At 42.2% G+C, this 21,421-nt stretch overlaps 1 long non-coding RNA gene across 1 annotated transcript; it reads left to right on the top strand.

Moving 5' to 3' along the window:
• The first annotated feature begins 5,064 nt into the window (after positions 1-5,064).
• On the top strand, positions 5,065-18,543 carry LOC134761113 (uncharacterized). The gene is made up of 3 exons (XR_010139354.1): positions 5,065-8,415; positions 13,058-13,260; positions 18,307-18,543. It is a non-coding gene; the product is annotated as an uncharacterized LOC134761113 (long non-coding RNA).
• The last annotated feature ends 2,878 nt before the right edge of the window (positions 18,544-21,421 follow it).

The raw sequence follows: 21,421 nt of genomic DNA, 5'->3' as shown, positions 1-21,421 counted from the left end.
ACCTCCGGGGTTCACGCCATTCTTCTGCCTCAGCCTCCCAAGTAGCTGGGACCATAGGCGCCCGCCACCACGCCCGAGTAATTTTTTGTATTTTTAGTAGAGAGGGGGTTTCACCGTGTCAGCCAGGATGGTCTCTATCTCCTGACCTCGTGATCTGCCCGCCTCGGCCTCCCAAAGTGCTGGGATTGCAGGCGTGAGCCACCGTTCCCAGCTGATACAAAGAGTTTTTATGCAATAACAGTGCAAATAATTTTTTGTCCTACAGAAATAAAAATGTCTTCTGTTTAGTAGAGAAGATAATCCTAAAGTTTACAGTTTTATTGCTCTGAAGAAAAACAGTCAGCTTAGTATCTAACTTTGAGATCTTATTCTACAGTTTTTTCTTTTACTAACCACATTTACATCTGTTTTTCTTATATACTTGGTTCTCCCATTAATGAGTTAAAATAGAACCTTGACATGTACTCATTATGTATTTATAAGAGAATCATGCTTTTTTTTTTTTTTTTTTTACATTTTGGAAATTAGACTTTTTGAAGTTCCCCTCACTGCACACCCATTTTTCTTTCCCTTTGAACCTACAATGATGTAGTTCTAAGTCACAAGTCCTCTTCATCCTTCTGCCCCACAAACAGAAAACCTGGCTCTCCGTCAGGGCTGTGCTGAGTGGCACCTTTGGGTAAAAATTCTTTTAAAAGAGGAATTACAGGCCGAGCACGGTGGTTCACGCGTGTAATCTCAGCACTTTGGGAGGCCGGGGAGGGTGGATCATTTGAGGCCAGGAGTTCGAGACCAGCCTGACCAACATGGTGAAACCCTGTCTCTACTAAAAATACAAAAATTAGCTGGGCTTGGTGGTGGGCGCCAGTAATCCCAGCTACTTGGGAGAATGAGGCAGGAGAATCACTTGAGCCCGGGAGGTGGAGGTTGCAGTGAGCAGAGATCGCGCCATTGCACTCCAGCCTGGGTGAAACAGTGAGACTCAATCTCAAAAAAAAAAAAAAAAAAAGGAATTACTGGTTGGCAGAGTTATACATAAGAGCAAAATCTGAACACTTAAATGGCCAGAAATAGAAAATAGAAAATTATGATACATCAGCAGTTAATATTACACAGCTATAAGCATAATTATCATAAAGACTATTGCAGCAACGTGGCAAATGCTCAAGCTAACATGTTGTGAAAAAAGCAATATGTAAAATATGAACTGGAAGGAAAACAAACATGAAAATATCTATTAGGAAACTTTATTTTTTTTCCAAGTTATATTTAATGTAGTTTTTGTATTTTCAGTGAAAAAATAAGTAAAAGAGAAAGTTTAAAACCAGAGGAAACAGAAAATTCATGTGATATTGATATTCCATGAATAGTTATAACTGACATGGTCATGAAATTCTGGTTGGAAACTTTCGTTGAGTAACTGTCCTGAAATCTCCCCAAACTCCCCCATTCCATCACCCCTCACCTCTGAAAACTTAGGAGCTCTGAGGTCACAACTCTATCATCCTATATCATCACGGCAAGGAAAGACCAAGTCCTGTGGCCATAGATGGAGCTTGATAGGATAGAACTTGAGGGTTGGGCTTCCAAAGGTTTGTGAGGACACACAAAACCTCAACTCTCAGACCCATGGGCAGGGATATAAGCAGCTCTGGGGCTCTCAGGTCCCCTTTTGGGCTGTCAAGTTCCAGCCTCCCATCCCTGCCCTCATGGCCCTGCCCCTGGTGCCAAACATTCTACCTGACTTACCCATATCCACCTGTGGGCCAGAGAAACTGATTATTCAGCCACTAGAACCCAAACTGGGACCCCAGGGCCCTTACCCCTTTGTCCACCTTGCCTTCCCTCTACTCAGAGCATCCACGCCTGACCACGGTGAAACCATCCTGACCATGGCCTAGCTGTCCTTTTGAGGACAGACCTTTCCCTCCCTGCCCTCTTGGAGAAAAACACAAAAACAAATCAGGAGCCAGCTTTGTTCCAAGGGGAATGTTTTCACCCTGCTCCCACTTCATGAAGTTCTTTGGCCCAGAACACAGGAAATGAAGCATTTATGAGGTTTCCCGGAGGCATCCATGCAGCAGGACCAAGTACCTGCCAGCTCCGACCTCACTTGGAGTTGCTTTTGTTTCTCTGGGAGCTGGCGTTCTTAAGCTGGCTCATTTAAGTGTGTGTATTTACAAACAGACTTTACTGGTATTCCTTAAAAAACTGCTTCCTTCTGAGTACCCGACTCAGTCTCTGTTCAGTGAGTCAGAGTCATATGTTGTTTTATACATTGGTATATCCTTGGCTGTTTTCTAAGTACAGATCCCAAGCATAAGCTCCTGATGGGCAGGGACATGGGTGACATTTCTTTATAGCCTAGCAGCTAACATAGTGCCCTGTACAGAATAAATACCTGTTGGCAAAGTGGAAACAACCCAGATGTTCATCAACAGAAGAATGGATAGACAAATTGCAGTTTGTTTGTACAATGAAATGTTACTCAGTAATAAAAAGGAATGAACCACTGACATGCAACACATGAATGAATCTCAAAAAGTTTACATTGAAAAAAAGAAGCCAGACACAAAAGAGTACATACTACATTATTTTGTTTGTACGAAACTCTAGAACCAGCAATACTCGTCTATATGACAGAGGTCTATTATAGGCTGAATGTTGGTGTATCCCTCCCCAAATTCCTACGTTGAAGCCCTAAGCCCCTGTGTAGAAGTTTATTTGGAAATAGGGCCTCCAAGAAAGTAATTAAGGTTAAATGAGGCCCTGATGTGATTTGTATGCTTATAAAAAGAGTCACCTGGCTGGGCGCGGTGGCTGACACCTGTAATCCCAGCACTTTGGGAGGCTGAGGCGGGTGGATCACAAGGTCAAGAGATCGAGACCATCCTGGCCAATATGGTGAAACCCTGTCTCTACTAAAAATACAAAAGTTAGCTGGGCATGGTGGTGTGAGCCTGTAATCCCAGCTACTTGGGAGGCTGAGGAAGGAGAATCACTTGAACACAGGAGGTAGAGCTTGCAGTAAGCTGAGATTGCGCCACTGCACTCCAGCCTGGGTGATGGAGTGAGACTCCATCTCCAACAACAACAACAACAACAACAACAACAACAAAAAAGACACCTGAGAGCTCGTTCTTTCTCTTTCCACCAGCATGTCTAAGGAGAGCCATGAGAGGACAAAGGGAGAAGGTAGCCACCTGCAGGCCAGGAAGAGAGCCCTCACCAGAAACTGGACTGGCCAGAACCTTGATCTTGGACTTCTAGAGTTCAGAACAATGAAAACTAAATTTATGTTGGTAAAAGCCTCCTAGTCTATGTTATTTTATTATGGCAACATCAGGAGACTACGATCAGAATAGTGGTGTCTTAGTTCGGACTCCTATAACAAAAATACCACGGACTGAGTGGCTTAAACAATGAACATTTATTTCTCACAGTTCTGGAGGCTGAGAAGCGCAAGATCAAGGCACTGGCAGAGCCAGTGTCTGGGGAGGACTCTCTTTCTGGTTTGCAGATGGCAATTTTCCTGTTTAACCCTCACATGACAGACAGAGAGATTCAGAGAGAGAGAATGCAAGTGTGAGCACGTGTGGTCTGGTTTCTTTTCTCTTCTGCTAGGGGCACGAATCCCATCCTGGGAAGCTCCACCTTCATGGCCTCATCTAAACTTAATCACCTCACAAAGGCCCCTTTTCCAAATACCATCACATTGGGGATGGGGTTTCAACATGCAAATTTTGGAGGGATACAAATAGTCCACGGCAAGTGGTTACATCAAGGGAAGTGTTAGTGACTGGCAAGGGAAATTTCTAGGGGGAAGGAAATGTTTACATCTTGATAGGGTGATGGTCACATGGATATTTACGCATATATGCAAAAAGCATTGAGCTGTACACTTAAGACGTGTGCCTTTTACTATCTATGAATTACACCTCAATAAAGAACTGAAAAGCCACTGTTGGCAAGAATTTTTTCTGCACTGTGACTCATACCTCCCTAACTGATCAATTTGGGATGAAGATTTATGAAGCACCCACTGTGTACAGATTCTGGCAGTAATCACAGGTATAGCAAGAGCAGGGAAAGCAGCAGCAGCCTTGGTCCCTAGTTCTCAAGGAGCCTTTTTCAGCTCCACAGATAATAGTATCTGGACATTCTTAAGTCACAGCCACTGAGCCAGATTGTATCAAATGCTAACAGCTCATTAAGAGACTTCTTGACACGTGAGAAGCCACATTAAACCCTTCATGCTTCCACTGAGGCAGCTGTTGCCTGGTTCCTTTGAGAGCCAGCCAGACCCTGGGTTGGTTCAGCTGCTGGCAAATACCACCAGGAAAAACAGAAAGGAAATGGAAAGCCAGTGCAGAGAGTATTAATGAGATTTTAAACTGTAATTCTGACCTTGAGGACTCCCTACGTCTAAGCAAAAGAGGCCGAAAAACAATTTACTCCCACATTTCAGCAGTTGACTTTTCTGTATTGTGCAGTGTTAATGGAGTTGTTAGCATCTTGGGACAAAAATGAGAAAATTTCCCAGGTGGTTCCCACTCCTTTCTTTCCAGGACTTTGGCAATGCCAGTGTGATGTGGTCAGACACCACCTCAGAAGCATTGTAAATTTGGGGCAAGAGCTACACGTTTCTTCCCAGGGAGAAAGGTGCCATTTCCTTTGGTGATACCAGCCTCTTTGCAGTAAAACAAACAAAACAAAACCCCAGAACTTTGCTTTTATAAAATCACTACATTCTAGAAAAGGCAAACATGTAGCACGTGTGCCATAAACTTTTCTCTTGTGTCCTTAGCAGACATTGTTAATTGATCACAACATTGTTAATCACTGAGCCCAGTTCCAGAATCAGTGATGTGTTGAGCTGGCTGGTACTAACTTTTGAGAGCCAGTTGTTAAATTTTCTTGCTACCCAGTTGTTAAACATGCCCATTATTAAAAATTAAATTATATGAACTTATAATTAAATGAATTATATGAAAGCAAAGGGTAATGGATGCATAAAATACATTTCCTAATTATTTTACCACATTTTACTATTACCTATGGTTCTAAGGTTATTTACATCTATAGAATCTGGAAATACTATATAATGATGCCCTACTCTACATCTCTTCCCAACTGTTTAGTGATATGGTCCTGGTAGCTTGAAATAGGCCACAGTGACACATTGTTTTACATCACAGAAACTGGCAAATGCTATGATGCGAGGGTCTGTCCTACAGACCCTGACCCAACGACAGACGAATAACATGCACCGACACAGATATTTTGCTTTGCCAGTCCAGCTGAGTGTGGGGAACGCTTACAGACTCCCAGGAGAGTGCTGTAAACAGTTGCAGCCAGTGAGACTCACATTTATTCAGTAAAGATTAATTGACAAAGGCTTGAGTCAACACCACTAGAGGGTAATTGACATTGCAGACCCCCCGAGTAGAAAGCAATTAAGCACCTGCAGTAGATCAAAGGTTAGTCATGAGTAAACAAGCTAGTTAGATAAACTCCCCCACATTCCTTTGTATCTACTTTAATCTATTTAACTAAAGGTAAAGGGACTAGGCAGCCTTCAGCCAGATCTATTACCGAAGTTATGCAAACTCTCAAGCCTTCCAAGAGAGTTTGTGGCTATTATAACTAAAATTTTTCCCACCAGCCTGACTGAACCCCCACACTACAAGTCAAAGCATCCCTTCTACCAACACTGAGAACTAGTTGTTAAACATTTGCCAGCACACCACTGCATCAGATGACAAGAGACCCTGCAGAAGGCAAAGCATGCCAACGCAAACCATGCTGCCTGTGATGGGGGAGGGAGTACTGATCATCATGCCTTTCCAAACAAGACTTGGCATGGAAAAATGTGCTGCTGAGCACTAGATCCAGCCATGCCTGAAGCCAAAACTGCTGTACATTTTACCAATGAGACTTACCTAGGGGCACTGTTTTCTAACTCTCACAAAGACATCATATGGACTAGCAGCTTGGCCCTGGAAGGGACAGGTAATTGTTTTCTCTGGAGTCTTCCGGAAGGGTGCCTGGAGGACTCATCCCAGAGCAACCAGCCAAGGTCAGTCAAAATCAGAAGCAAACATGGGCATAACAGCTGGAGGGGCTGGAAAAGGGGTGCAGCAGAGAGGCCCCCAGAGCTGAGAGGGGTGCAGGCAAGGGGTGAGACTCCAGAGCTGATCTGGAGGTTCTTCCCAGGTAACCTGGCCTGGCCATTTGGGGTGGCAGAGGCTAAAAGGCAGAGAGCAGGCCCAGGGCTCAAAGACCCTGCACTCAGAAACGGTAATGGAGATCCTTTTCTCTCAATTTCAGGCAGTGAAACACATGAAGGGGAAAGTCCTCACAATCTGGGCCAAATCGGGGTATCATAGGCAGAATCTTATGGCCTGAAGCTCTGCCTCCAGGGTCAGGAACTCCAAGCTGTTCCCCTCTCAGTTTCTTCTCTCTCTCTCTCTCTCTCTCTTTTAAATTTAAAGTACACCTCTGCTCTAAAATATTCAAGACTAATCTTCACTATGTTCCTCTAGGAACTTCTCCTAAAATGCAGATTTGGGAGCTACACCTCTTGGAAAGGTGATTAAGAGGTTTGGAAGCCCCTGAGATACAACCTCTTTATTTTATTGCTGGTTTTTCTGCAATGACATCACTGCCAAAGGCAGCAGAAGCCAATGTATTGGGGGTGGAATGGAGGTAGAAGGGTAGCTTTGGGGCTGTGGTGGCAGGCAGGACAGGCTGCACAATTTGTGGGGCTCAGTGTCAGATGAAAATGTGGGCCCCTTTTTCAAAAATTACTAAGGATTTCAAGGCAGTGACGGCAAAGCATTAAGACATGGGCCCTTCTGAGCCCAGGGCCTGTATGTAATGGCAAAGGTCACCCCATGAGACTGGTCCTGGTAGCTGGTCACCAGCTGCCTGTGGAGATCTTATATTATCTGAATATTTATAATCCAAGGGATGCCCACCTGATTTTTAAGGACCAAAGCTGCAGAGAAAGGCAGTGAGTCTTGCTGACCCCGTCCTGACTTGGAAGGAGAGCCGCAGTCCTGGGGGACCCAACAAAGCAGATCTTCAGGGTTTGGGGAAACTTCACTTTCTCCCAGGGTCCAGAGGCTCCAGAGCCCTGGCTTGGTACCTGTTTGGCTCTGGAATGGATACAGAAATGTCTTAGGGAGATAGGAACAGAAGTGAAGGAAGACCCCAAATTTGGCAGCTCAGCTACCTGGGAGACCACAAGCTGACCAGGTCAACCTCCACAGAGGACTATAATCCCGCCCTGCCTCCCAACCAGCCCCGAGTGTCTCAGGCATGACTGTTTCTCATTGGTCAAGTCACCCCCTTTTCACTCTGATCCTGTCCTGAAAAACAAAACAAAACAAAAAACAAAAAACAAAAACTAATAGGATGACCAACTCATCTCAGTTTGCCTGGGACTTTCCCGGTTTTAGCACTGAAAGCCCTGTGATCTGGTAAGCCTGTCAAAAAGGATGGCTGGTCACCCCAGAAACCAGTCATGGCAAATGTCCATAGGAGGCCTCCTTCTGAAAAGGATGGAGTCATTCCTGTGGCCAGGCATCTCCTAAGGTTAATTGGCTAAGACCCAACAATAGGATGCAGCAGGTGCAACTCTTTCAGCATCTCCAGGTACATTTTTCTGGGCATTCCCCCAGGATCTTACATCAATCACCATCATGTATAGCAAGGGCATCTTACTAACTGTGACTGTAGTTAGTGATTGGTAACAGCTGCTTTGGGTTTCTTCCACCTGAAAACCCCATCCATGCCCCGGGCAGTGCTTCTCATCTCTGGCTGCACATTAGAATACTCTGGGAGGCCAGGCTTTGTTGTTGTTCAAAATGCCTAGATCATTCTGACACACACCCAGGGTTAAAGGCCCACTGCTCTAGGGCCTAGAACAGTGGACATTTTACTGCCCCTTTGTCCAAGACAGCATTCTGAGGTCTGTCAGGCCCTGCCCAGGGTCTCCTTCAGCCCACCTCCCTGTGAGTAGACGGGGGCTTATACACAGGCATAAATCCTAGATTAAGCAAGTTTGCTTTGCAATTTTTTTTTGGAGGGACAGGGTCTCATTATGTTGCCCAGGCTGGTCTGGAATTCCTGGCCTCAAGTGAGTTTCCCATCTTGGCCTCTCAAGTAATCGGAATTATGGACATGCACCATGGCACAAGCAAGTATTTTAACACCCAAAAGAATATCAGCCCTATTCTATTTTCTTGATTGTCAAAGCATTTGGCACTGCTTTTGATGATCAGTTTAAATATTTTCTCTCCAGGTTCTTGCCGTTTAAAGACTAAAACTCTGAAAGCTCCTGGTTTCACAGACAATGGTCAGGAGGCTCTATTGACTGTCCAGTTGGAATGTTCTTGCACTGTGGATACTGTGAGTCTGATGACTAACCGTGTTCCTTCCTTTACACTGGCTGCTAGGAAGCTCAGAGTCAATTTGTAGCTCACTTCTAGGAATTGTACAGATTTATACTTACTTTGCTAACTTTATTTCTGTTTTTATCTTACTTCCTGAGCCTACTTTCCCTTCAACCCCGTGTACTTAGCTATTTATTTTGTCTGATTGAATTGAATGTATACACCAGCTGCCACAAATCCTTTCAGAAGTGAAGAAGGGAATAATAAATAAACAAATAAAATGCAAATGGTAATGCTATTATTAGGAAGAGGCAGAGCTTCTGGTTTTGGATGCAAAGCTACCTCCTCAGGATGCAATGCTTTTCTCCCTGACTTATGCAGAAAAAGTACTAATGCCCAACCCAGGAAGTGCCTTTCAGCCTTCTCTCTGACACAGTCTTCTGGCCTCTTCACACAGTTGTGGTAGACACTTGCCTTCAACACCACACCATCCTCCCCAGTCAAGGCTATGATTCTCTCTACCGGGTTCCAAGCTCAACTCAGGACTCTAGGAGAGTGATTTCACTGCTGGGGTGGAGTGCTGCCATAGTTGTTCCAATTAATTTATTTGATTTATTTTCAGGGTTATGAGAAGGGCTTTTAAAATCAATATGCAAATGTAATTTAAAACTTAAATCAATATTCTGAACCAAGAGCACGGGCATTTTTAACCGGAATGCAGGGTAGTCTTAAATGCCTGAAGTTACGGCTCTTTGTGACTGATGACTTGGTTCTCCATGGTTTTATTTGCAGATGCCAGGAACTTGGTTATTCCAAGAGCTCTCTTGTTCAGAAAGCAAGGAGGCTATGTAGGGTGTTCAAGATGTCTTCACTTTCTTCCAGCTGTATGACTATTCAGAGGTTCTGTACAAATGGCTAAGGCAAACTCTCCATATTATAAGCAATATTTACAACTCAGTCCATGAACTGTATGCCCACTTTCCATCATAGAATCCTAGTGCTGAAAATTATCTGGGTGAACATCCAGTGCAGCCCTTTCATTTTATGAATAAATAAGCTTAAGGGACTTGTCCAGGATCCACATAGGGAATGAGTGGCAGAGTTTGGACTGCGATTCAATCCCACTCACAACTCTGACCAACCCAGAATCAGGTGCATAAACTTCAATTCTAGCCTCCTAAGACAAGCTTACCAGGGATTTCCTCCAGTCCTACTCTACTTCCAACCTACTTCATATATTCAAGGTACCCTCCTGATGCCTTCTATGCCCCAAACCATCTGAATACACAGCCTTCTGAACCCATAATTGAACATGAGGCCTAATTGAAGGCTCCCGTGGGCAACGGGAACTCTGTGTAGGGGAACCCAGCCTTGCCTCCTCTCTCGAGTCAGGGAATGCCTACATTCTGGACAGAGGGACACCTTGCTTATTAGCAAGTTGTCTCCAGCCTTGCACATTATCTCTTTCAGGGACCATCTCACGTTTCCAGGGAGATTACATGATTTTCAAAAGGCTCCTTTAGAGACAGGCCCACCCTTGCAAATTGGGACACAGTAGAAAGAACATTCAGGGAGTAAAGCCCAGCCCACACAGCTTGGGGACTGTTGCTCTCCTTGTTTTCCTGAGACTGAATTTCCTACAACACCTCACCCTTCCCCTTCCAGGTGCTCTGCGAGTTTGGGGAGAGGTGTTTGGTAAATTGACAGCATCTGGATCATATCAGAGATTTAAATGTCAAACTAAAGGTATTTTCTAGTCTTTCCCAGAGGGCTAAGATTTGAGTGCTCATGAATTCATCTCCTCCCTAACTACTTGGATTTTACACTGTAAATGTTCACAGATTAGCTGTTTCTAATGCCTCTCCATCTCAAACGGTAAAGTGGAAGCGCTCAGGCCCCACCAAGCTGCCAAGAAGTCACGAGCTGTAGGCGTGTGACCCATTGTTTTGGTGTTCAAGATTATAGTAACGCTGGCGGGAGTTTATTTCACACATCCACCCTGCCGTCTCCGGCTCCGATCCAGCCTACAGAAGGGAGGCAGAAGATTTTTTTAAATGATGGTAAACAATGAGGTCACAGCCCAGAACAGCCCAGCCCTCCTGGCCCCAGCCAAGAAAACACATTCTTAATGGTTACAGGAGCCCTGTGGTTTGCTCTAAGTCAAGGAGTCATGGCTAGTAGGATGAACCAGACTGGGACTCACAAATTAGGAGATCCACTTAAGGGCAGTGGCTTGGAACTGAAGAATTCTCACATGAGTCCCCAGATCAGTACCCTAGGCTCTAAACTCTAGCACCTAATGCAGTACCTAGCACATAGTAGGTGGTCAATAACCCCAGGGGCCTTCCTCCCTGGGCTGTAATTCCAGAACCCAACACAGCACCTGGAACATAATTGGTAGTCAATAAATGTTGGGTGAATTATTGCATTCATAAATTAATAACTGGATGGATAGATGTGTGGAAGGATAAATGGATGATTTGATGAATGTTGTTAAACCTCGACTTAAAACTATCAAGTCAAAAAACTGGACTCAGCTCCTTGCAAGGCAATTCCTTTATGGGTTGAACCCTTATTCTTATTGGCACAAAATTCTCCCATTGATTGAACCAAAATCTACCATATTGTACCTGGCCCTTGGCAGTTCTAGTTTTCTCCTATCTTTCTGCTCTTTCTAGAGAGAACTTTCAAAGGAAAAGCAGACCCTTTCTGCATTCTCATTCTCTTCAGTAGCATTAGAAACTAGTAAGAAATGCCATATTTTTTAGCTGTAGAATCACAAGGGTAAACTTTAAGAAATCAACAAGTCTTTATTTCCTCTAAGACTCCACCTGTTCTGGTTTTCCCATGCATGAGTGGAATGATTTATCTGAAGAGTCCTAGGTCTGGGTCCTTGCTCCCTATACCAACAGCAGCCATCTCTATATCAAGATGGCAGCCACAGAACACCGAACCTCCTGGACACTTCAGTGACTTTGTAGTGTGTCAATTAGCTAGGCCAACCTACTTTTTCCAGAATCTTCTTTCGTATGTGTTTTCAGTTAGAGTGGGTATATTTTCACCAGTTCAGATATTTGAAAGGATCTCCTAGGCTCTACAGTGTATACTCACATAAGGCTTTTATTTAAAGGCAACAGGGAATGAAAGAGAATGCAGGGAAGCAGTGTGGGTCTGACAGGCATTCTGCAGCACAAGGTTTGTCCACAAGGGTCCAATCTTTGTGCCCACAGCCCATGTTGAATCTCTGGATTGAACTGCCAAGATCTGTGCTAGGAATCTTGGCTTCAGGAGAACCCACTGCAAAGAGCTATGTGGCTCTGTAAGTAGGCAAGTCCGGCTGCTCAAACTAGTGAGGCCAGGTGCAAACCACCAATAAAGAAGATAACACTGTGGATTGCCAGGGGAGTATTGGACCTTAAATAGTACACCCCTTGTCCCACTGCCCTTGTCTTGGTCAGGAGCCAAAAACCAAACATTGAAGTATCCCCAGAAATAAAAATAGAGCTTTGCCAGTGATATGGTTTGGCTCTGTGTCCCCACCCAAATCTCATGTTGAATTGTAATTCCTGGTGTTGGAGGTGGGGCCTGGTGGGAGGTGATTGGATCATGGGATGGTTTCTAATGGTTTAGCACCATCCCCCTAGTGCTGTCTTGTGATAGAGTTCTCATGAGATCTGGTTGTTTGAAAGTGTGTAGCACCTCCCCCTTTACTCTCTCTCTCTCTCTCCTGCTTTGCCTTCTGCCATGACTATAAGTTTCCTGAGGTATCCCCAGAAACAGAAGCCTGTGCAACCCACAGAACCATGAGCTGATTAAACCTCTTTTCTTTTATAAGTTAACCAGTGTCAGGTATGTCTTTATAGCAGTGTGAGAATGGACTAATACAGCCAGTATCTCTATGGTGGAACACAAGAGAGATTCTTGGGAGATTAGAAGGGCAGAGGGAAGCAAGAGTTGTTTTGCAGCTCACACATGTTGCTGATCTGCTGACTCGCCTCATTGGCAGGAAGCCACTGCTGGGCCTGCAAGTGCTCTATCTTCTCCTGGATCCTCCTTCAGTTTCCGCTTTCTGGGCCAGCCATCTATGTTTAGCTCTATGACAGAAGGCCCCAGCTTCTCCAAGACACCCAAACCACGTACATCAGAGGCAACAAGAAAAGACACGGGTTTTAATTCATCTTTATGGGGCTCCACCTTGTACCTATGGATTCCAACTTGTTCTTGATCTCTCCATTCTGTGTCCATCTTTCCTTCCCAACTGCATGCCCTGTGAACTTGAAGTTACAACATCACATGTGAAGACATAACTTTCCAGAAGCTACTTAACCAGTTCTCATAGTGATGTAAGGACATATGTCTGTAACAAATCTTTAAAAATATGTTTCTGTCTATCTATCTATCTATCTATCTATCTATCTATCTATCTATCTATCATCTATCATCTATCTATCATCTCCCAGTGGCTCGGCTTCTCTGGTGAATCCTGACCCCTGGCTGATACAGGTACCCTGCCACCTTCTGGGAGCCTAGCCATTGGCATCTTCCTCCTTCTGTGTTGCAGAAAATGCCAGATGTTGGCCAATTCCCTAGGCTCTGCCTCTATGAACACTGCCATTCAAATTGTAAGCTCGTTCTGACAGTCTCTATTCTATGTGCAGGTGGAAGGCTGGGCAGGCAGCCCTGTTCTTCACTATGGAGTGGGCTGCATAGACTTGCAGATGCCAGATAGCCCAATAAACTCAGCTAATTTCTCACAAGAGGGAAAATGCCAAACAGTGATAAGAAATAACTGAAGAAGTCCACTAGCCATGAAAAATAGTGATTCTTGGATATCTAATAAACCTTGAGACAGGAGAGTAAGGTAAGATCACTAGACAGAGACATGAGTGCCTTGCCATATGGATTTCAGGGCCAACTTCCAGGGCATCCCTTGGCACTCACAGAATGCCCCAGTGTGCACATAATATAAAGATATATTTTCTCTGGACTCAAACCCAACAGGTGGAGCTTTGCACATCTCTTATCAGAGAGGTTGCAAATTGGCAGCCTGTGGGCTGAAGTTGGCCTGCCAATATGTTTTCTTTGAACCCAACAGTGTTTTTAAATTTTTTGCCAACTTCCACAAATTGGGGATTTCACATTTTAAAAAAACAAATTTTCCCACTTTTCTTGAAAAAATCAGAAGGTTTGGCAAGTATGGGCCTTTTTTCCTGTGTGGCAAAAATTGGCTGTAGCTGAGTAACAGCTGCTCTTGTTAAACAGGGATAGAACTCTCTAGCTCATGCTGTTCCACCCAGCCTGCTTCTCTTGCTTATGTTACCTGCCTGGCTTCTGGAGGCATCTAAGTTTACAAGCACTGGTATTCCCATCTGTAGCAGATGCTGCCTGGCATCCTGCTCATATCCTTTCCCATTACAGTAGAAACCCAAGCTGGACTTCAAACTGCCAGGATCTGCACCTTTTTACCTGAGGACTTTCTTTGGCAGCCACTCCCTCTCTGGTTGCTCCCCAACAGGTCATAAGTGCACCTTCTCAGCAGTCTTCAACTGATGGGAGTTGGTGTATAAATACCCTAGCTTCCTTCCCGTTGGTTGGAATAACTCTGAGGCACACATATGGTACCCTGATTTTCAGAGTTCCCCAATGCTATTAAGTTCTAGATACCCACAATGGTAGCTGACTTGATAAAATGCCCTTTAAAGGCTGCCTTATCCTCCCTATCTCTCCTCCCTTCTCCTTTACCAGTATTTTTTTTACCACCCGAATAAACCACTTGTACATTTTATTGTACAGTAACAAGAATTCATAGTAGTTATGTTCTGTAAAGTTGCATGAACACTGAATTAGCAAATACTGAACAATTGTTCCTAGGAGAAATAGATGGTTAGGTTCCTGTGAGCTTCCAGTCACAACATTTTTGTCAGCTAATCAATAGATAACCTTATTTTAGGTATGTCTATGTTTAAAGACACCTAAATTAATATATATGATTAATTCATTGGCATTGAACTCATGGCCAACAGCACTATGACTTATGCCTAAATGAAGCTCAGCTCACACATGTATTTTCTGTATGAGGCACATGGTAGCCTTCTTTTGCTCAGGAGCACTAGACAGCCTTCAGCACTACATATGGGGACCATTTTAAACATCAAAATAATCAATAAAAAGCACAAAAATTGGAAAAACATGGTGCTATGCAGAATATGAAAAGGACACTTGTTTACAATATGAAAGTTGAAACGTGAATGCAGAGTATTGCTTTGTTTGACCTTAGCTGAGAACATGAACATTGAGTAACTCAAATTTTTTGCTGCTCTGTGCATATCCATAATCAACTGTGAAAGTGCCAAGAATATTGATTCTGGAAGTTACAAGTTAAGTTTAGTGAGTAGGCAAGTTTGTAAATATGAAATCTGTTAACAATGAGGATCAACTGTACCCCAGAGTCTGCCTCTAGGGGACCTCAAATGAGGACATTATTAGAAGTGCTTTCTCTTCAAGTAATTTCCTCTTCAAGTATTCAGTATTTGTAATTCAGAAATATACACAACTGGGAATAAATATAACAGTGGTTTTCAGGCATTGGCCAGTAGGTAGCAGAGGTAATGATCCCTGAGAGAGAGAAAACAAATGGGGCGAGTCCTGTGATTTACCTAGTGTATTGCCTGGAGGCAGTTACAAGGCTATAGTGCAGGAAGAAGGAAACCAGGTGGAACTTAGTGGTTTCCCTGAGTTGAAGAGACTGGGCTGGAACTCTGGGGAGGTCAAGGAGGTTACAGTTTGTAGTTCTGAAGAGTAGAGAGCTACACCCAGAGAGAGCTCCAGTGATTTGCAGAGCCTTCATATGAGTTCTGATCAGACCAAACATGTGAAGTAACAATGCAATGTGTGTTCTGGGAAAAGACCTTCCTGAAAGGAGGAGAGGGAATAATCCTAAGAGCTCACAGAGAATTAGGTATGGTTAGTGTTTCCGCCAGTCAAAGTGGAAAACCCTGTACTTCATGGGGCATCAGATAGAGTACTCAGAAGGGTCTTGCCTCGGTGGTGGGGAAAAAATTGACCCTTAACTAAAGACTGCTCAAAAATCAAGCTATTTTCCAGTAACTTAACTATATTCTAGAACAAAACTCAACAATACTTATAGGAAAACAAAAATGTCCAACACTCATCAAGGTAAAATTTACGATGTCTGACATCAAATTAAAAATTACCAGTCATGCAAGAAGCAGGAAAAGATAACCCATAATGAGGAGAAAAATTAATAGAAACAGACCAAGAAATGATGCAGATGATACAATTAGTAGACAAGGACATTTAAACTATTATTATATTTTCCACATGTTTGAGAAAGTAGAGGAGACATCGAGCATGTTAAGTAGAGACATGGAAGATATATATATATATAAAAGATTCAAATAGAACATCTAGAGATAAAGTTAGAATGTCTGATATGAAAAATACACTGGATGGGATTAATAGCAAATTAGATACTACAGAAGAAAAGATTAGTTGAATTGAAGACATAGCAATGAAAACTATTCAAGATGAATTCAGAGAAGAAAAAAGTAAGATAAGTCAGGAGCTTTATTACAGTGTGGCTTCTAACGGCTCATCATTCGAGTCTGTCCCTGGAACCTTATTGACACATAGTGCTTGTGGCCCTTGGGAGGGCACAGGAGGGAAAGCTGGACAAGGGGCTAAGTTTCCTAGATACAGTGCGAAGCAGAAGAATGAGGCTCCTGCCCAGGCTCAGGCTCCAGATGTCTCCAACACTCTCTAACTTTCCTCTTTCAGGCCTTAGAGATTTGGTGGGTAGCTGCTTCTACCTGTTATATTTTAAGAATATAGGCCAGGCGCGGTGGCTCACGCCTGTAATCCCAGCACTTTGGGAGGCTGAGGCGGGCGGATCACGAGGTCAGGAGATTGAGACCATCCTGGCTAACATGGTGAAACCCCGTCTCTACTAAAAATACAAAAAATTAGCCGGGCATGGTGGCGGGCACCTGTAGTCCCAACTACTTGGGAGGCTGAGGCAGAAGAATGGCGTGAACCCGGGAGGCGGAACTTGCAGTGAGCCAAGATCGCACCACTGCACTCCAGCCTGGGTGACAGAGTGAGACTCCATCTCAAAAAAAAAAGAAAAAAAAAATATATTTAACTGACAAATAAGAATTGTATGTATACAATGTGAAATTTGATGTACATATACATTATCTAACAATTACCACAATCAAATTAATTAAAATATCCATCACCATCCGTAGTTATCATTTGTGTGCATGTGTGTGTGTGTGTGTGTGTGTGTGTGTGTTGAGAACACTTAAAACCTGCTCTTTAATCCAATTTTAAGTAAACAATACAGTATTACTAACTATAAACCATGCTGTACATTCGATCCCCAGAACATCTTCATCTCAGAACTGAAAGTTCGTACCCTTGATCAACATCTCCCCATTGCCCCCACCCACTGCCGCTGGCAACCATGTTTCTACTCTCTGCTTCTATGAATTCAACTTTTTAAGATGAGACCACACACTTTTGAAGGATGTTCTTCTGAGGAAATAGGAAGGAATGGCTATGAAGTTTCCTGTCTCCTCAGTTCTTTGCTCAATTTTTGTCCTCCTATAAACATAGTTTCTTTCTGTTTTAAGACTTGCTACTCTTAAAACAGAATAACAAAATAAAGAAGAAATCAGTGTCTTAAATATTACACTAAATTTTCATAGCTCTTGTTTCTCTCTTTAAAAAAATTTTTTTAGAGATGAGGTCTTTCTATGTTGCCCAGGCTGCTCTCAAGCTTCTGTCATCAAGCAATTCTCCTGCCTCAGCCTCCCAAAGTGCTGGGGTTATGGGCACAAGCCACTCACTGGACCTGTCTTATAGCTTCTGTTTCTATTGGATGATAAAATATAAAATCAAGGATGGGTTTGCCTTTCTCAGCAGCTTCTCTGAGCTTTTGTCTTAGGCCATTTTTAGTGCTATCACTGAATGCCACAAACTGGGTAAATTATAAAGAACAGAAATTTATTGGCTTACAGTTCTGGAGGCTAGAAAGTCCAATATCAAGGTGCCAGCATGGCAAGGGCCCTCTTTCTGCATCAAAACATGGCATCAGGCACCACACAGCAAAGGGCAAAGAGACAGAGAGAGCAAGAAGGGGTGAACCTACTCCCACAATAGGGAACCCACTGCCATTATAAAAGCTTTGGTTCACTCATGAGGGTAGAGACCACATGATCTCAACACCTCTTAAAGGTTCTATCTTCCAATTCTGTCACAACGGCAATTAAATTTCAACATGAATTTTGAAGGAGACAAACATTCACACAATATGAGCCCGTTCTCAGATATTACTAAATACACCCTGAATAAATGCTGGGGTCCTGCACAAAAGAATATTAAAACCTCAGTAAGACACCACTAACTTTCTTTTAATTATAAACTATTTCAAACATATTGAAAACTATACAGTAGATACCCATATATTTATATTCCAAGTTTTTAAAAAGTAGATAATTTGTTGTATTTGCATCAGAACTTTCAATGAATATTTTGAAGTTATGGATATATACAGATATAAAGAAGGGAGCTAAAGCCTCCTTTCTCCCCTGCTGGTCTCTTCTTTCCCTCCATTCCCAGAATTAATCATCTCCTGAAGTTGTTTTTCTTTTTAATAATTTTATATATTATCATATATGCTTAATATGGAGTATCATTTTGATTATTATAACATTTACATAAGTAATATCACACTATCCTTTTGCAACTTACTTTTTTCACTCAATATGATGTTTTAGAACTTTATAAGTGTTGATCTGTGTAGATTTAATTCATTCATTCTAACTGCTTTATTTTATGATGTTACATGAACATTTAGTAATTTCATGTGTTTTTGCTATTACAGTGCTTCAGTGAACATCCTTGCAAATGTCTCCTAGTGAACACGTACAAAAGTTTCTCCCAGAAGTAGAAATGCTGCATTATAGAGCATGTGTGTCCTCAGCATTACTGGATATTCCCAGAATATTCATCAAAGGACACCAATCTACACTCCTAGCAACAGCATAGAAGCAGTCCCTTTTCCCCACATCTTTAGCTGAATCACTATTATCAGGTTTAAAAAATTTATATCAATCTATATCTAGACTCTCTATTCTGTTCCATTGATTTGCTTCTCAATTATATGCTAATACCACACTATTTTAATGATTATAGCTTTATAAATCTAGATATCTGCTAAGAGGGATTTACCTCCTTTTTCTTCATAAGTATCTTATTTATTCTTGTTATTTTATTCTTCTGTAAGAATTGTAGGATAGATTGCTTGTTGTATTAGTCTGCTTTTGCACTGCGATAAAGAACTTCCCCAAGACTGGATAATTTATAAAGAAAATAGGTTTAATTGACTCACAGTTCCACATGACCGGGGAGGCCTCAGGAAACTTACAATCATGGAGGAAGGGGAAGAGGCACCCTCTTCACAAAGTGGCAGGAGAAAGAAGAGAAAGCAAAGGGGGATGAGCCCTGTATAAACCATCAGATCTCATGAAAACTCACTCACTTTCATGAGAACAGCATGGGGGAATCCTCCTCCATGATCAAATCACCTCCCTCTCCCTCCACAGGTGGAGATTACAGGTCCCTCCCTCAACACGTAAGGCTTACAATTCGAGATGAGATTCGGGTGGGGACACAGAGTCAGAGACTATCACTTGTCAAAATCTATGGAAAGCTCAGTTAGCATTGGAATGTAATGACAGCGAATTTCCAGATGAACTTGGGAAGAATTGACATCTTTTTCACATAGAGTGTTTCTACCCAGGTTCATCTATGTCTCTCCAGGTTTACTTTGATTCCTTCAATAAATTTTATAGTTTTCCCATATATTGTGTAAGATTTATTACCAGGCAGTTAGAATTTTTGTTGCTGAAATGCCACTTTTCACTTACCAGAAAGGAGAAGATCAAAAAGATTAATAACACTCTCCACTGGTAAGATTATAGGAAAATGGACAATCTCATAATTTATTAGTGTAAGTGTAAATTAATACAGCCTCTTTGGAGAATATTTTTAATAGCTCTAAACTTTTTAATGCATACATTATTTGAGACATTTCATTTCTAGAAATTATTCACAAATATATGCACAAATATGTAAAATGTTTTGTGTATGATATTAAGGCAGTATAATTCTAAAAGTATAAAATTGGCCACAACCTAAATGTGTATCAGTAGAAGCTTGGCTAAATCAATCATTGATTAGTTGATCTGTTCAATAAAATATTATGCAGCCATTAAAATGAGGCAGCTTTGTAAATACTTATATGAAAAAATATGCAAGATTTTAATTTTTTCTTTTTTCTGTTTGCTTTAGATTTACTTTGCTCTTCTTTTTCCGGTGTCTTAAGGAAGTAGGTTAGGTTATTGATTAGAAATCTTTCTTCTTTTTTAATAGAAGCATTTGCAGCTATAAATTTCCCTGTAATACTGCTTTAGCTACATTCCATACATTTTGTTTTTTATTATTATACTTTAAGTTCTAGGGTACACATGCACAATGTGCAGGTTTGTTACATACGCATACATGTGCCATGTTGGTGTGCTGCACCCATTAACTCGTCATTTACATTAGGTATATCTCCTAATGCTACCCCTCCCCCAGGCCCCCACCCCATGACAGGCCCTGGTGTGTGGTGTTCCCCACCCTGTGTCCAAGTGTTCTCATTGTTCAATTCCCACCTATGAGTGAGAACATGCAGTGTTTAGTTTTCTGTCCTTGTGATAGTTTGCTCAGAATGATGGTTTCCAGCTTCATCCATATCCCTACAAAGGACATGAACTCATCATTTTTCATGGCTGCATAGTATTCCATGGTGTATATGTGCCACATTTTCTTAATCCAGTCTATCATTGATGGACATTTGGGTTGGTTCCAAGTCTTTGCTATTGTGAATAGTGCCACAATAAACATACGTGTGCATGTGTCTTTATAGCAGCATGATTTATAATCCTTTCGGTATACACCCAGTAATGGGATGGCTGGGTCAAATGGTATTTCTAGTTCTAGATCTTGAGGAATCACCACACTGTCTTCAACAATGGTTGAACTAGTTTACAGTCCCACCAACAGTGTAAAAGTGTTCCTATTTCTCCACATCCTCTCCAGCACCTGTTGTTTCCTGACTTTTTAATGATTGCCATTCTAACTGGTGTGAGATGGTATCTCATTGTGGTTTTGATTTGTATTTCTCTGATGGCCAGTGATGATGAGCATTTTTTCATGTGACTGTTGGTTGCATAAATGTCTTCTTTTGAGAAGTGTCTGTTCCTATCCTTCACCCACTTTTTGATGGGGTTGTTTGATTTTTTCTTGTAAATTTGTTTAAGTTCTTTGTAGATTCTGGATATTAGCCCTTTGTCACATGGGTAGATTGCAAAAAATTTCTCCCATTCTGTAGGTTGCCTATTCACTTTGGTGGTAGTTTCTTTTGCTGTGCAGAAGCTCTTTAGTTTAATTAGATCCCATTTCTCAATTTTGGCTTTTGTTGCCATTGCTTTTGGTGTTTTAGACATGAAGTCCTTGCCTATGCCCATGTCCTGAATGGCATTGCCTAGGTTTTCTTCTAGGGTTTTTATGGTTTTAGGTCTGACATTTAAGTCTTTAATCCATCTTGAATTGATTTTTGTATAAGATGTAAGGAAGGTGTCCAGTTTCAGCTTCCCTTCAGCTAGCCATATGGCTAGCCAGTTTTCCCAGCACCATTTATTAAATAGGAAATCCTTTCCCCATTTCTTGTTTTTGTCAGGTTTGTCAAAGATCAAATGGTTGTAGATGTGTGGTATTATTTCTGAGGGCTGTGTTCTGTTCCATTGGTCTATATCTCTGTTTTGGTACCAGTACCATTCTGTTTTGGTTACTGTAGTCTTGTAGTATAGTTTGAAGTCAGGTAGTATGATGCCTCCAGCTTTGTTCTATTGTCTTAGGATTGTCTTGGCAATGTGGGCTCTTTTTTGGTTCCA

The sequence above is a fragment of the Pongo abelii genome, chromosome 2 (assembly GCF_028885655.2).
Source record: "Pongo abelii isolate AG06213 chromosome 2, NHGRI_mPonAbe1-v2.0_pri, whole genome shotgun sequence".
Classification (NCBI taxonomy): Eukaryota; Metazoa; Chordata; class Mammalia; order Primates; family Hominidae; genus Pongo; species Pongo abelii.
The sequence above is the reverse complement of the archived record's forward strand: the minus strand, read 5'-3'. Positions and strand labels throughout refer to the sequence as shown.